This window comes from Vidua macroura, chromosome 4, assembly GCF_024509145.1.
Source record: "Vidua macroura isolate BioBank_ID:100142 chromosome 4, ASM2450914v1, whole genome shotgun sequence".
Lineage (NCBI taxonomy): Eukaryota > Metazoa > Chordata > Aves > Passeriformes > Viduidae > Vidua > Vidua macroura.
The window spans coordinates 1804723-1818069 of record NC_071574.1 but is presented as its reverse complement, the minus strand read 5'-3'; the positions used below and the strand labels follow the sequence as shown (position 1 = coordinate 1818069).

At 41.1% G+C, this 13347-nt stretch overlaps 1 protein-coding gene across 1 annotated transcript in view; it reads left to right on the top strand.

Annotated features, from left to right (window-relative positions):
- The window catches only part of ANK2 (ankyrin 2), a 260831-nt gene that overhangs the window by 7237 nt on the left and 240247 nt on the right, over nt 1-13347 (top strand). The gene's annotated exons all lie outside the window — the stretch shown is intronic.

Here is a 13347-nt window from a genome sequence, read left to right as displayed (position 1 = left end):
GTCTGCAGAGCAAGGGAAGGGATAGCAAACTTATTCTGTGAGAATTTTCAAGGTTTCAAATTTTAGGTTTGTTTTAATTTCTTGCTGGTAACTCAGCACTAAGGTGTGTGCTTAGGAGTGTATTTGCTCTTACCCCTTAAGGAGTATAAATACAGTGTCTCTACTTATTTTTCAAGATGGAGAGATAGATTTAGATATATTTGTGTGCATATGAATATAAAAGACACATACCAATACAAAAAATTATATGGGAAAACAACCCTTATCAAATGAATCTGGAATCACCTCTCTGTTACTTGAACAGAAGTGTTCATGCCCACTAGTCTCACATGACCTACTTTTTGGAAATATTTGGCATTATTCTGTGTGCAGCCTGTGAGATGTAGGCAAACATTAGTTTGTATTGTGCACACAGCGAATATTTATAAAAAATTCACTTGTATTTAAAAATGTAATGGTGTTGTGGTGACCTTCCCTTTTGAGGAAATGAAGGAGAGAAAAGCTGAACGTAACAGGGGATGATACAGTGGTATCAGTCCATCTTCTGAGATTGTCCCTGGTCTGAGTGACAGGCAGTAATTGATGTGCTCTCTTGCTTTGTCACCTCAGCTTATCTTCACTGTAATTATTGCCACCTGCCTGCTCTGACTGAGCATTTGGTGTGGGTGTTGGGATGGCTCCTGAAGGCCATGCAGGCTTCCTGTCATGAAATACCCTGCCATGGATGAGAAGGATATGCAGAATTCTGAGTTACTATGGAATATCTGAGCTCTGCAGTGTCAGTCAATAAATGGATGTGCTGCAAATTATTTAGGGCATAATTATTGAAAATGTGTTTTTGATCATAATACTGTGGTCATTTTGGCAGAGAATGCTAAAATGAAACTTAAAAGAACCTGAAAAAGATTATGGTTCAGGTCTTCAGGGAAAAGAGCAAAGAACTAATTGAAAGTAATTTAAAAATGCTTCTGCTAAAAATTAGAATTACTTCAGTAAACGGAGTCTAGTATTCTGATTGAATTGCTGCCTGGATTTGATCACTGATGTAATTATTGTCCAACACAAGCAGTACCAAATAGAAGGTGAGTGTGAAACTGTAGCATTTCTCGTTTCTTTGTTTTTGTTAGTTGATCTTAGTTAAAAACCAAAACACTGTAACACTAAACAGTATTGGAGTTTACATGTGATAAACAGAATTTGCTTTTGTTAGTTGAATTACTGGCAAATAACAGTAATTTCTTACATTTTCACAGCATCATCTGCTGTTAATTTACATCCTGATATTTCATGTCCATGTTAATTTAATGCTAATGAGCATGTTGGTAATGATGGCTGTGGCACAGCATATTCAAGTGCTTTATTCTAACCACAGTGTTCAGTTTTTGGAAAGAATCATAGTTTTCTGTGCTTACTTCCACCCTTCTCTTTGGGTGCTTGTCATTTGCCTTTTTACCCATTTTATGATGACAAAATAGAAGAATATCCTTAAATACAGGAAAATTTTTAGCCTTTCCTCAGAACAAAGGAAAAGAAAGCCATCAGTGTTCTGCATTGGCTAAAAGATTTTAGCTCCTGTTTTCATATTTCTTCAGGCAGAATTAGCATGGGAACCACTGAAGTCTGGAATCCCTCCCACCTGATGCAAAGCTTTTGCTACTCACTGACAAACTTTTTTGAAGGGGCAATATCTTTGCAAGGCATTTTGTAAATTAATACCTGCTTTTACAGCTTTAACTGGTGTTTTTTTTTTTTTTTGTTTTTGTTTTTGTTTTTTTTTTTTTTTTTTTTGTTTTTGTTTTGTTTTGTTTTTGTCAGGATGGTTTTAAAGTGTCTGTTCTCTGGCCCTCTGTACACCTGGCTACTAAAATTATGAATGTTTACAACCTTCTGTGGCAATAGGAAAAGTTGTTTTGACTTAAATATAAGAACGGGTGGATTTTTTCAATATGCAGGGCTGTTTGTGTGTAAACAACCAGCACTGACTGCAGTGATTGTTTCAACATCAGGGAGAGCACTTGCACCTGCCTTGCCTTTACTGTCCCAGCTGTTGATGGCCCCAGCTTCCTTAAGTCACTCTGACCCACCACAGTGCTCTTACTCTACATCTCCAGCAACTTTAAAAGGCCTCTCAAAAAGCAGAGAAATGGGAAGTTGAAAGGGAAGTCAGGTATTATGCAGAAATGAGGCAGCTGGTTTTAAATAGGTTGGTGGGCCTGTGTTTGTGGAGCTTTTGTGGTCAATTTTAGCACCTTAAAATACTTGTGCTATGAGAATTTTCTTCATTGTACATCACAGGTGATGTATTTTCAATTAATTACTCCCAACCTACTACTCTTAACTGGGAGAATCTTTCATAGACCAATGAAATATTCAAAATTGCTCAAAAGACTCAGACATGCAGTTACTACTCGTGTAAATGGGAGCTGTGTGGGCTCCCTAATCACTTAAGTAGCTTTGAAAAAACGCGTCCTTCATGTTTTTATTTCTCTGCTGTAGCCAGTGTTTATAGTCTGCTTTGAACAAGATAAAAAATTCCTTTTCATTGTACTGAGAGCCTATCTAAGAGTGTAGAATTGCCATTTTGTGTTAAGAGAAACGTTATGAAAATGTTCTCTAGTCTTTAAAATCAGCATGAAATATTCATCTAAACTGTCAATAAATATTTAAAGGTGATGTGAAATTTTCATGCATTTTAAAGAATAAAATTAATTAAAACATTGTAAGGACTAAGACTGTAGTGAATAGGAGAGTTGTATTAACATCTGTTAATTTCAGACCAGGTACTTGGTTTAATTTAATGAAAAAAGCAGGAAAAGGGGGGGGGGTACTTCTTATTAACCCTTTGATTTCTGTAACCTGGGATTGGGACATTGGTTTAAGATGTGGAAGACCCAGTATTGCTCATCTCCTGGGATAGAATGGAAACTCTTCTTGGTCATTCTGTCAGGACTCTCTTCTTGAATTTAACCTTCCTATTTTGGTACCTTGTGTCCTTAGAAGGACACACAAATATTTGTGATCTTTGCATGTATTAAGATTATCCTGTATGTTGTGTGCTTTTATTGCTTGCTGCAACCAATCACATTTTGGGGCTCTGAATGAGGGAGGTGCTCAGGACTTGGAAATGAAACTCCTGAAAGATTTCTGAGTATCAGGAGTTATTAAACAAAGAGCAATTGTTCATTTTAAATGAAAATTAATATAATGTTTAAGAAAACAAGGAATTTAAAGAGATGTGTGATAAGACAGACAAAGAGTAATTATTGGGCTTTTTTTTAGATTGGAGAAAGAAGAAAATTAATTATTTGGGTGGGTTTTTGTGCTAATACAGATCAGAAATTAAATTTCTGAAACACTTTGGAAAGCAGCTGTATTTCAAAGTCCCAGTTGTTCCCACAGTACTAAAAAAATATGTAGAGAACTGAAGAACAAATATTGGGAAAACAGGGAATGTGTTGTAGAGGAAAATCCTCCATTCTCATTTGTTTAAAGCTGCTCTGCAATTATGTGTTCTCAGTTGTTTTTTTGTCTGCAGTGCTAATGTTAGTTTAAGAAGAGATGCTTTTAGTTTTATCCTGCATGGGTACTTGAAAGATTTTGAAAGTGTGAAGTAAATGGTGTATTTTTGGAAGAGGGGGGAGTGGAAAATAAAACCTTTAAAGCAAGTGAATTTGGAGGTGTGCATGTCTCTGTCAGGTTGGTTGGTGCAGCTGGTGACTTGGGTGGAACTGCTCCTGGTTGCTGTTTTCCAAGGGAAACAAAACATTGCAGCAGCTTTATTCCTTCTTAGGTTTATTTGGCACGATGCTGTTCATACTACCTGGCCTCCTTTGCTCCTTGCTTGCCATCTTTGCTTTCAGTCTCCCCTCACATCACTTTCTGCTGAGATTCCCCAGGGTCTGGCCCTGGGATTTTGGCTTCCACTCTGAAGAGCCTTCTGAAATTCTGCAAAACCTGACCTGACTGCAAATATTTATGTTAGGGACAGGAGGAAAATAAAATGCTTCCTATATGCAAAGGAGAGATGTGATTGCAGTTGTAAGTGCCTTACTGCTCTCATGGATTCTCCTATCCCATATCCCAGTCCACACCTTGCCTGGAAGGCATTGAGAGAGGGAGCCTACTGCATTTTTGGGTGTTGATGCCAATTTTCTGGTAACATCTGGAGGAAATTCACCTTTCAGCTTCAGTTTTTCTCTCTACTAAATTGGCCACTATTATCTTCTAGGAAAAAAACACACTTTCAGAAATCTGAAAGTGATTAATAATGTAAGATCTTTATAAAATTTTATCAAGTTGAAAGAGGCTTACAAACGAGTATTGTTTAGTACTGTAGCAGAAGTGAAGCCTACTGTTCATATACCAGTTCAGGCAACCAAGCCATGAAAACTAATCTCAGTTAAAATGGTTTATGTTAATATTCTGCATGATATGTAAAAATTTGCAGTGCTGATTTTATTGACTAGTTATTAGTTCTACAGAACCAACAGAGAAACTGTGTTTAAATCTTTGTTATAATGCATCTTATTATTGTTGTTGCAAGGGTAAAAATAGATGGGAAACTTGGCTGGTTTTCAGTCTGAAAGCATTGAAATAAATCAGTGTTATGATTATCATACTTTGGTGAGTATCCTAAATGCATGTTGTGGTTGATATGCTCTGCTCACTCCTGTAGAATGCTGCTCAATGCAAATTGCACAGCCAGGAGCAGTGGGGCAGGAGGGGCTGCCTCTGCTGACAGGACAGTGCTTGCTGAACAGTGGTGAGAGGTTTCACCTGCCCCGGCAGGAGATATTCCAGTGGCAGCAGGATCACACCCTCAGGCTTGTGCTGCTGGTCTTCTGACTCACCTGCTGCACAGCTGAAATCAGAGAGATGTGCCTGAAGCACAGCAGGTGTTTTCCTTGGATGCAAGTAAAGCATGGCTGCAGTGTCACACGAGAATACAGGCATCTGTTTTCAACATTTTTGAGGTTAGTTTGAAATTATCAGCTCTTCAGTGATTTTCTGTCTATCCAGGATACAGTAGATGATGATAAGGCATTTCTGAGGCAGTTCTGATATCTCTTAAAATTCAGTATCTCCAGTTGGAAATCAAAAATACACATGTGAGAGTTGCATTATAAATGTGAGAACTGTTTTGATGGGCCCAGGGTTCAGAAGCGGGACAGTCTGCAGGTGCAGTGAGATTGCAGACACCTGAATGCTGTATCAAGGCTTTATATAACAGATTTTTTTGCATATGTGTTTTCTGCAAGTCACTTTTGAGGAGTTGCTTCAGGTGCTGTGCTCTGCCTTGAAGACGTGTCCATAAAAAATGTGTGCTAGGCAGGGCAGATGTCTACTGAAATGAGTTAAGTATTTAAAAGTCTGTACATTGACCAGCTCCCGTTGCTGTCTTGTCTTCTGGATTGAGGACTAAATAAGTCTGGATGGATATTGGTGCCTGTAGGTTGTAAATGTTAGCTAACATTTATAGCTACTGTCCTGCTTGCAGCCTCATGTAGGAAGTTGAAGGTTGTCTTCCGAGTGGATCAAAATATGCCGCCCCTCTCCCCTCTCCTGACTCAGCAGAACTTGAGGGCCTGCCGCACTCTCAAAAGGCCCTGTTGTGTCCCAGTGGCTCTCTAATTAGCGGAAAAAGCAAGTGGGAAATTCCTTTAGCACAGTTGGAGTGAATGTTGGAACACTTCATGCAAGACTGAGCTCCAATTGCTGAATGTACTGCAGGCAGCTTTCAGTATAGGAATGCCAAAACCCAGGCTGTGCCATGCCGGAGAGCCGGCTATACCAGCGCTCTCTGCATGAAATGCAGGCGCCTCTTCCTCTGACCTTTGGCAGCTGCTTAATCAGACCTCGGGCAGATTAAACCTGCCCCCTTAAAATAATGCAAGGGAATATCAAGGCAACATGATCAGTGCTCGCTCTCTTGGTAACTCGGAGTATTTTGTTTCCTGCTCTCTCTGGTGCAGGGGGAAAGCACCAGCGTCCTCTTTGCAAGGCCTCACTAGGGTGATGTAAATTGGCAAAGCCCCTAAGGTGGGGCGGCTCTTTTTTCACTCACTGCTGGGGGTTGGAAATGCTGAATGCCTGTGAGCTGATTTTTGCATTTATGGATACATTCTTTTTCTTCTGAGCTTAAGTTACCTGTGTAAATCTTCTGGAAAGGCTTGATCATCCAAAAATATACAAAGAGTATAAAATATTATCTTGGTGGCTATGTAAAATGAGAAGACTTTCTTTCTTTTAATGGTTTGTTTTTTGTAGGTTTTTTTTTTTTTTTTTTTTTAATGTGACATTATCTAGAAGAGGTATGCGCTTTATTATGACTTGTAAGAAATTTTAATACCTAAGACTATTTTGGAGGATTGTCACTGCTGTTAGGGAACAGTCATCTGTTGTAAATAATTTTTTGGAGGTTGATTGCTGAGTATGAACAGATATTAAGTGATGCTTATTATTCTGGAAATAGAATTATGTAGGGATAGAGCACAGAAGGCACCATCCTCTGTGTTAGTGACATTTGAAAGAGTTACATGGAGATTCACTTTATGTTGTCAAAATTCTCACAACAGTGCTCTTGGCTGGCAGGAGCATCCTGCTGGTCACTTAGGAACAGTTATTTTTTTGGCTTAACTGCACTGAAAATATTCTCTTGGGTTGGTTTTCTTCTCCTCTTGAGATTGCCCCTTGTGCATTGACAAAGATGCTCTGCCGCTCCCCACACAGACTCCCGGAGAGATAAATCCAGCTTTTGTCCTGCGGAATTCTTTCAGCCTGGCACTGACAACGCTAGTGGCCTCATCTGATTAAATCTACTTCGCTGCATGCAACATGACAAATGCTTTTGGTTCAAGTTGAACGGTAAAGCTTTTGCAAACAGGAAAAACAGTTGTCAGCTGTCACTGTTGTGGGACCGGACACACTTTGTGCTACAACAAGCAGACAAAAAAGCCTCTGAGCTGTACAGCAGATCAAATGGGAAACCCACTCAGGGTACATCCAGTTCTATTAAGACACGAGTGTGTTTTTATCAAGACTTGTTTAACAACACAGGGGAGAACATCTGTTAGCAGTTGGTAATACAGAAAAATGCTGTCTTTTGCTCTCAAGACAGCCTAGACATTGCAAAATTACAGGATCATTTGCAAGATGGGATATTTTGAATTTTAATGTTTTGCTTACAAATGTAGCTTTTGACTTACCTTTTTGCAAAAAAAAAAAAAAAAAAGTATCTTTAGAAGAAAAGCTGTTTGGTGACTCTGCTTCAGAAATTAAGATATGAGTGAATTGAGGTTGAAAATGACACCTAAGTGTTTGGCATGGTCCTGACTATTGAGTTTCTTGTCCTGAGTTTTATTCTGCCACTGAGAAATTGGAATATTTCTGAGTGTACGTTTCTAAAATTTTATTCCTTGTTTTCTTTGAATACAGGAAAAAAGGAACCTAATATACTAGCTCTTTCTTTTTCTTAAATGACTGTGTAGGAATATGTGGCTTTTGAATTGGAGCTTGTTTGGGACTCTATAATCTGAAATATTACAGGTCAGCCTCAAAACTGTGCCCAATTTATGCTTAATCTCAAACCCAACGGGCATCTTATACTTGATGCCAAAATACCATGCCTAGTGCAGCGCATTCTGGCATTTCCTTTTGGGGCTGTTCTTCTCTTAGTCACTGAATCAGTTTTTAATTAAGTACAAGTAAAGTCCGACTCCTAATACAAGCCTCTGTTTTAAAACCAAGTCAAGCAGAAAATACTTGCTCTGTGTGTTTTCCATTGCATTCCCGATTCAGACGTTTCATGTCTGGAAGGTGAAGGGGGAGCAGCACCCTCTTTGAATCGTGGCCATCAAGTTTGGCCAAGTTTGCTTCCAAGTCCAGGCCTGGGATTGCAGTGCTGACCGCTGTGGGCACGTCTGCCTTGCCATTTCCAGGCAGGCCTGCCCGCTGCCTCCCTGGTGCAGGCTGGCTGTGAGCCAGCGCTGACCCACAGGCACAACGTGCGCGCTGATGCAGCAAGTGCTGCTGAAAGCACGGGGGAACCTAATGACGCCAGCGGGGCTTGCGGAGCCTGGGAGAGAGGCAGAGCGCTGCACCTTGGAATATCACAGCCTGGCTGATGGGGAGTGATCCCTGCTTCTTCTGCAAGGCCAAAGCAATAGGAATTGTCATGGGTGCTTCTGCACCATGGCACTCGCCCTTTACACCTCCCCAGACTGTAAGGGAGCTCTCCTTCCTTAGGCTTCTCATACTGCGCGGGGAAATGCTCATCTAAAGGTTGTAAGTGGCTTAAGCCTCAAACTGTTGTGTGGAGCCATCCTCAGGGATGTATTTTTATAACATGCTAATGGCTCGGTAACTGGTGAGAGGAATGAAATGCTTAGGCCTGTCAGCTAAAGGGCACTGCAAGTCCTCTTTGGTCCTTAATATAGTAAGGACGTCTTAATGGCTGGCATTCCTTCTCAGCTTTGTGACTTTCCATTCAGTTTATTTTGTGTTACAGCTGTTCAGGAATTGTTAGAACTACCAGTTTTGGGGGAATCGTGTAACTGAAATAAAATAGTTGTTTCTGCTATCACACCCTTCACATTGTGAGGTGCCATCCCTCCCTGCACCTCCAAAATCCCTCGTCGGGAAGGGAAGGAACTTGCAAGTCTAGCAAGACTCGGTAATGAAGACAAATTTCTTTCCCCCGAGCCACATTTGCAATCTACTTTCTTTTAAAAAGATGAGGTGAGTATCTTAATTTTAATTAAGTAAAAGACTGTTAGCTAAAGCCTCTTGAACACGTAGCATGAAAAATAGGAAGGACGCCAAGGAGTTATGACTGCTGAGATAATTTCATCTTGCAAGTTGGGGCTCCAGCCGTGCGTCCTTCAGCTTAGTTTCCAACCATCTATTGACGTCGGAAGCAGCTTGGCACCCGGTGACTGTCACGGTAAGCCGTGCTGTCACCCTGGGGCTCAGAGTCCCCTTGCGATACTGGGAGCACGGTCAGCAGAGGTCGCCTGTCCCGAGAGAGAGACAGCAACGAGATCTTCTTGGGTCACGGAGCAAGGAAGCGCTGAGGTGTCTCAGAAAATGTGTCAAAATTCATAAGTGCTATAAACTATTTTATCAATAACTGGGAATTGAGTTAGCAGTCATTCCTGTTAGGAATTGTTTCACATGCTCTCAGTGTGTATATTTATGGAAGACAATTATCTAATTACTGGCCATTAATGAGTATCTGTAGTCTCTAAACCTACTCAGGGAAGTGAGGGATGTCAGACGGATTGATTGTTCCCTCAGTTCTTTCTCTGCTTTCTCTCTTGTTCAATGTCACAGGCCAAACTCTGCACTCTGTATTATAGGCAAATTAAAACTGTGTTGCAGTACCTGTTGCTGAATCCTCTGTGTGGGATTTGTGTTCTGATCCCACAGCTTGGGTGCTGCAGCTGGCCTCGTGCCAGCTGCTGCTTCCCCCTCAGCCTGGAAGCCAGCACAGGACTGCAGCAGGGTAGGAAGGGAGATGCAGTTTTTTGGTTTTTACTGCCCCGTCTTCTGTGACTGGGTAGCTTTGTGGAGATCTTGCTTTGGCTGTATTTCCATTACTTATTAGCTATCTCCCTTTCCCTAAAGGATTAAATAGATTACTTTGCTGCTAACGCCTAGATTGACTTCAGAGGTAGCTTGGATGTAGATATTAGTCTTGCACTTTAGTGCTTTTAAGAAGATTGCTGTAATGGCAATAAATGAAGCCAAATACAAAATACTGCATTATAACTTTATGTAGGTAGCGTGTATATATATAAAAAGGTATACTGAGTTGCCACCCCACCCTTAAGATTTAACTGGAATTTGCAAGACCATGAATTTGCTGTTAACATAGAACAGCTGCAAGAGCACAGTGGATTTAAACTGTTCAAAACCTAGTAAAATCCCTTTAGTGGTCTTCAGGCTTAGGAGGAAGAGAGAATTAATTATTGTTTTGACGAGTTGCTAGTCTTACAAATAGCACTGATGGCTTCAAAGGGTTTGCAGAAGTGGGCTCTGAAATGTTAAAGCTTCAGTTAGACATGAGCAGTTTTTGGGAGGATGTTTTACACTGATAATCTTGAGATGCACTTTGGACTTAGAAAGCCTGTCACAGTGAAGGGGTCAGTGCCGTCAGTGCTTTAATGGTTGGGCACGCTGCGATTGGCACAGTCCCTGCTGGTATTGCATCTGTGACCGAGCTCTCGCTGCCGTCCAAGGAATGTGCACAAAGGCAACTTTGTTCCCTTCTCCTTGACCCCAGGGGATCGGTGCACGGCCAGCGTGCCCAGACCATTTGCTGCAGAAGATCAGAAGCTCACTGTGGAGCTCTTGAAGAGGAGGATGCAGGGACAGCTGCTTTCAAAGTGCTTGAGCAGAAAAATATATTAATTTTGTTTAACTTTTTAGGCAATGTATGGTGGTCTCAGTATACAAACTGAGATTTATATTCAATGTTTACTGCTCTGCAGGGTTTAATATTTTACTTTTTTATGTTAGAAGTGGTAGCCAGGTGTGGATTTGAACCACTGCAAATGCTCTAAAAACTGAGCTGCACTCAGTTAAATCTCCCTGGCTATGGCTTCGTTTGGACATATGAAGCAAAGGTTCTGCAAACTAATGCACCCCTTCTCTTATGCCAATAAGAAAAGTTCCACCAAGGGCCGTCCATTCAGTCTCTAAATAAAATGACTCTGTCTTCTGCTAGGCTGTTGTTTTGGCTTTCAGCCTGCTCTGTGTTAATGGCTTTTTGAAGTGACTTTTAAAAAGCAAACCACAGTGTTGGCTTCTTGCATGAGGCGCTCTAAGCAGATGCAAGAACCCGGCATGGAAATCAAAGAATGCACTTATTTGGTGGATGTGGGATGAGCCAAAGCACTTATCAGGCATCAGTGGAAGACAGTAGAACTTGACCAGCCCCTGCTGACTCTTGGAATGAGCATTGTGAAGCAAGGCAACTTCTTCATCTAATTTGGGGGACGCAGATCCTGAAGGAAGGAGATTTGTCAGCATTTTGCAGAGCAGATGGCTGTATATTGATTTGGATGGAACTCTTTTCATTTCAAGTTCTCTGCAGCAGCAGGAAAAATATGATTTCAGTCTCATAGCTATATTTATGTCTGTAATTGGTAGTTAATACAATTCTGGTCAGAGTTTGCAGGATCATTTCTTTTGTTAGGCAGACAGGAGACAGCTTCACCCATTAGGGCTAATCCTATTTCATGGGAAACTCGATGTTTAAATGTTAGACAGACTTGCTCCCTGATTGACAGTAACTATTGCATCTCTGTCTCCCTCTAAAATTGGAGGATAAGCATGGGTAAAGGTGTTGGTATGGCACCTGCTACTGGATATTTCTGGAAGGAATTGTTTGGGATGCCAAATGAAGTCTGAACAGCTTTTACTTTATGGTTCCTGACTCTGTACAGCCTGAGATGCCTTGGCTTGCAACGGTGCAAAATAAAGGCTGTTATGTGGAAGAAATGGAATGGGATTCATTATCTGCCAATGAGTCATCTCACTTGAAGTCTGTCTGGTCATTGTTTTCACTGATAAAAGAGAAATGTACACGTCAGTGGAGTGGAAGGCTGTGGTCCCATCTAGACTGGCAAAGGACAGCAGAAGGAGGGGTGTTCCTGCTGGTTGATCTTAAGGAACACCAGGGGGTGCTTGTCTTCATTTTGCCTTTTCTTCTATAAGCCCGGGGCAAATGGCTCAGTGTAACTCTTGCCAAATGGCAAAACACAAAGGTATTTCTCCTCAGAAATAAGCTTGAACTGTAGTACTTGAAGTTTAACATGTACTTGTTGTGGAGGTCCCTTCCAACTTTTTAAATTCCAAAGCTGGCACTGAAAAAAAGTCAAGTTTTGATTATAACTCACATTTCCCTGTGGAATGGATATGTAAGTAATCATTACAAATTACTGTAGGAAAACTAGCCATGGGAGTGCCTCTGATCAACAGAATCAATTTGTTTTCTCTTTTCTCTGAAAATTATGCTTCCCTTTACAAGGGAAAGGGAGGAAAATGAACCAAACCTGACAACTAGCATGATTCATCAGGTAATTCTAGTCAGATGGCAATTATACCTTGAGTTGTCATTTTAAGGACAAAAATCTATAGTAACACATGTTAAACCCAGCTTAGTAACTCCTGTAGCTACAGCACAATAGTGTTATGCATTCTGAAATGGGCTCATATACTGGAGAGGTCTGAACTGTAGCTGGCACTTAGACTGCCCTTGAAAAAGGCTAAACATGCACGTACATGGGGACTTGAGGACCAAAATGTGCTGCTTTGAAAGGGGAAGGATAATAAGAGATCCTCCAGGTTGAAAAAAAAAAAAGGTTCATTCAGTGGCATCACAGAGTAGGCTGACAGGAGGTGGAAGCAGCAGAACTTGTGCAGGAGATGTCTGAATTTGGCAGGGATTTAAAATTCAATCTAAAATAAAGTTAGTTGCATGCAGGCAGAGTGAATGTTGAGCCTGTACACTCTGTTCAGTGTGAGCACATTATGGGAATAAGTGATATTTCCATCTGAAATTCGTCAGAAAGCTTGGGCAAGCTTAATGCTGGAAAATAAGGCATTTAAAGAAATTCAGATGAGTTCTTTACTGAATATGAAAGGTATTTAGTTGTTAAGGGTTTCACCTGTGTTTTTTATAATGTTCAACTTGCATTAGTTAAGAAAACATCTAAAAAACTGGCATATGGCAAAAGTGATGGTATGGATGAAATGTGAAATGGTTTTCTTTTCTTTTAGGATCTAGTTTTGGTAATTAAGGACTATTTAAGTCTGTCATACAATTTATAGGATGTATTGTAAACTTTTAAAATCATCTGGAGTATAGAAAGGCAATAATGATAAATGCAGTTCAGTCACAGAGGAGCGCTGGATGATGTGGGGGTGGGAGAAACAGGAGCTGAGATTCACTTGAGATTGGCAGATCCTGGCACATGTGCTTGTAGCCCAGCCTCCTGTGTGGGTTATGGGGAAGGGCAGTGCCATCACCTAGATTTGGGTGTGGGTGCTCCAGGAACCTGTGCGCTCCTGCTGGGCTGCTGCCAGGCTGAGCCAGAGGTGTTTCCAGTTCCTGGGCAAGAGCTTGGGTGTGAAAAGGAGGGGACAGGGCTTCTAGAAAGTTCTGAACTCACACCTGCCTGTTTTTTCAGGTTTGGAAAGATTTTACAGAAAAGAGATGCAGTGTATAATGGTGTAACCCCCGTGTTTCTGTGGAAGTGAGTGGTGAGCCTGCTGTGCACATGCTGCCCCTGCTGTTCCCAACTGGACGATGCACTTCTGTTATGATTTGGGGTATAGCATTGT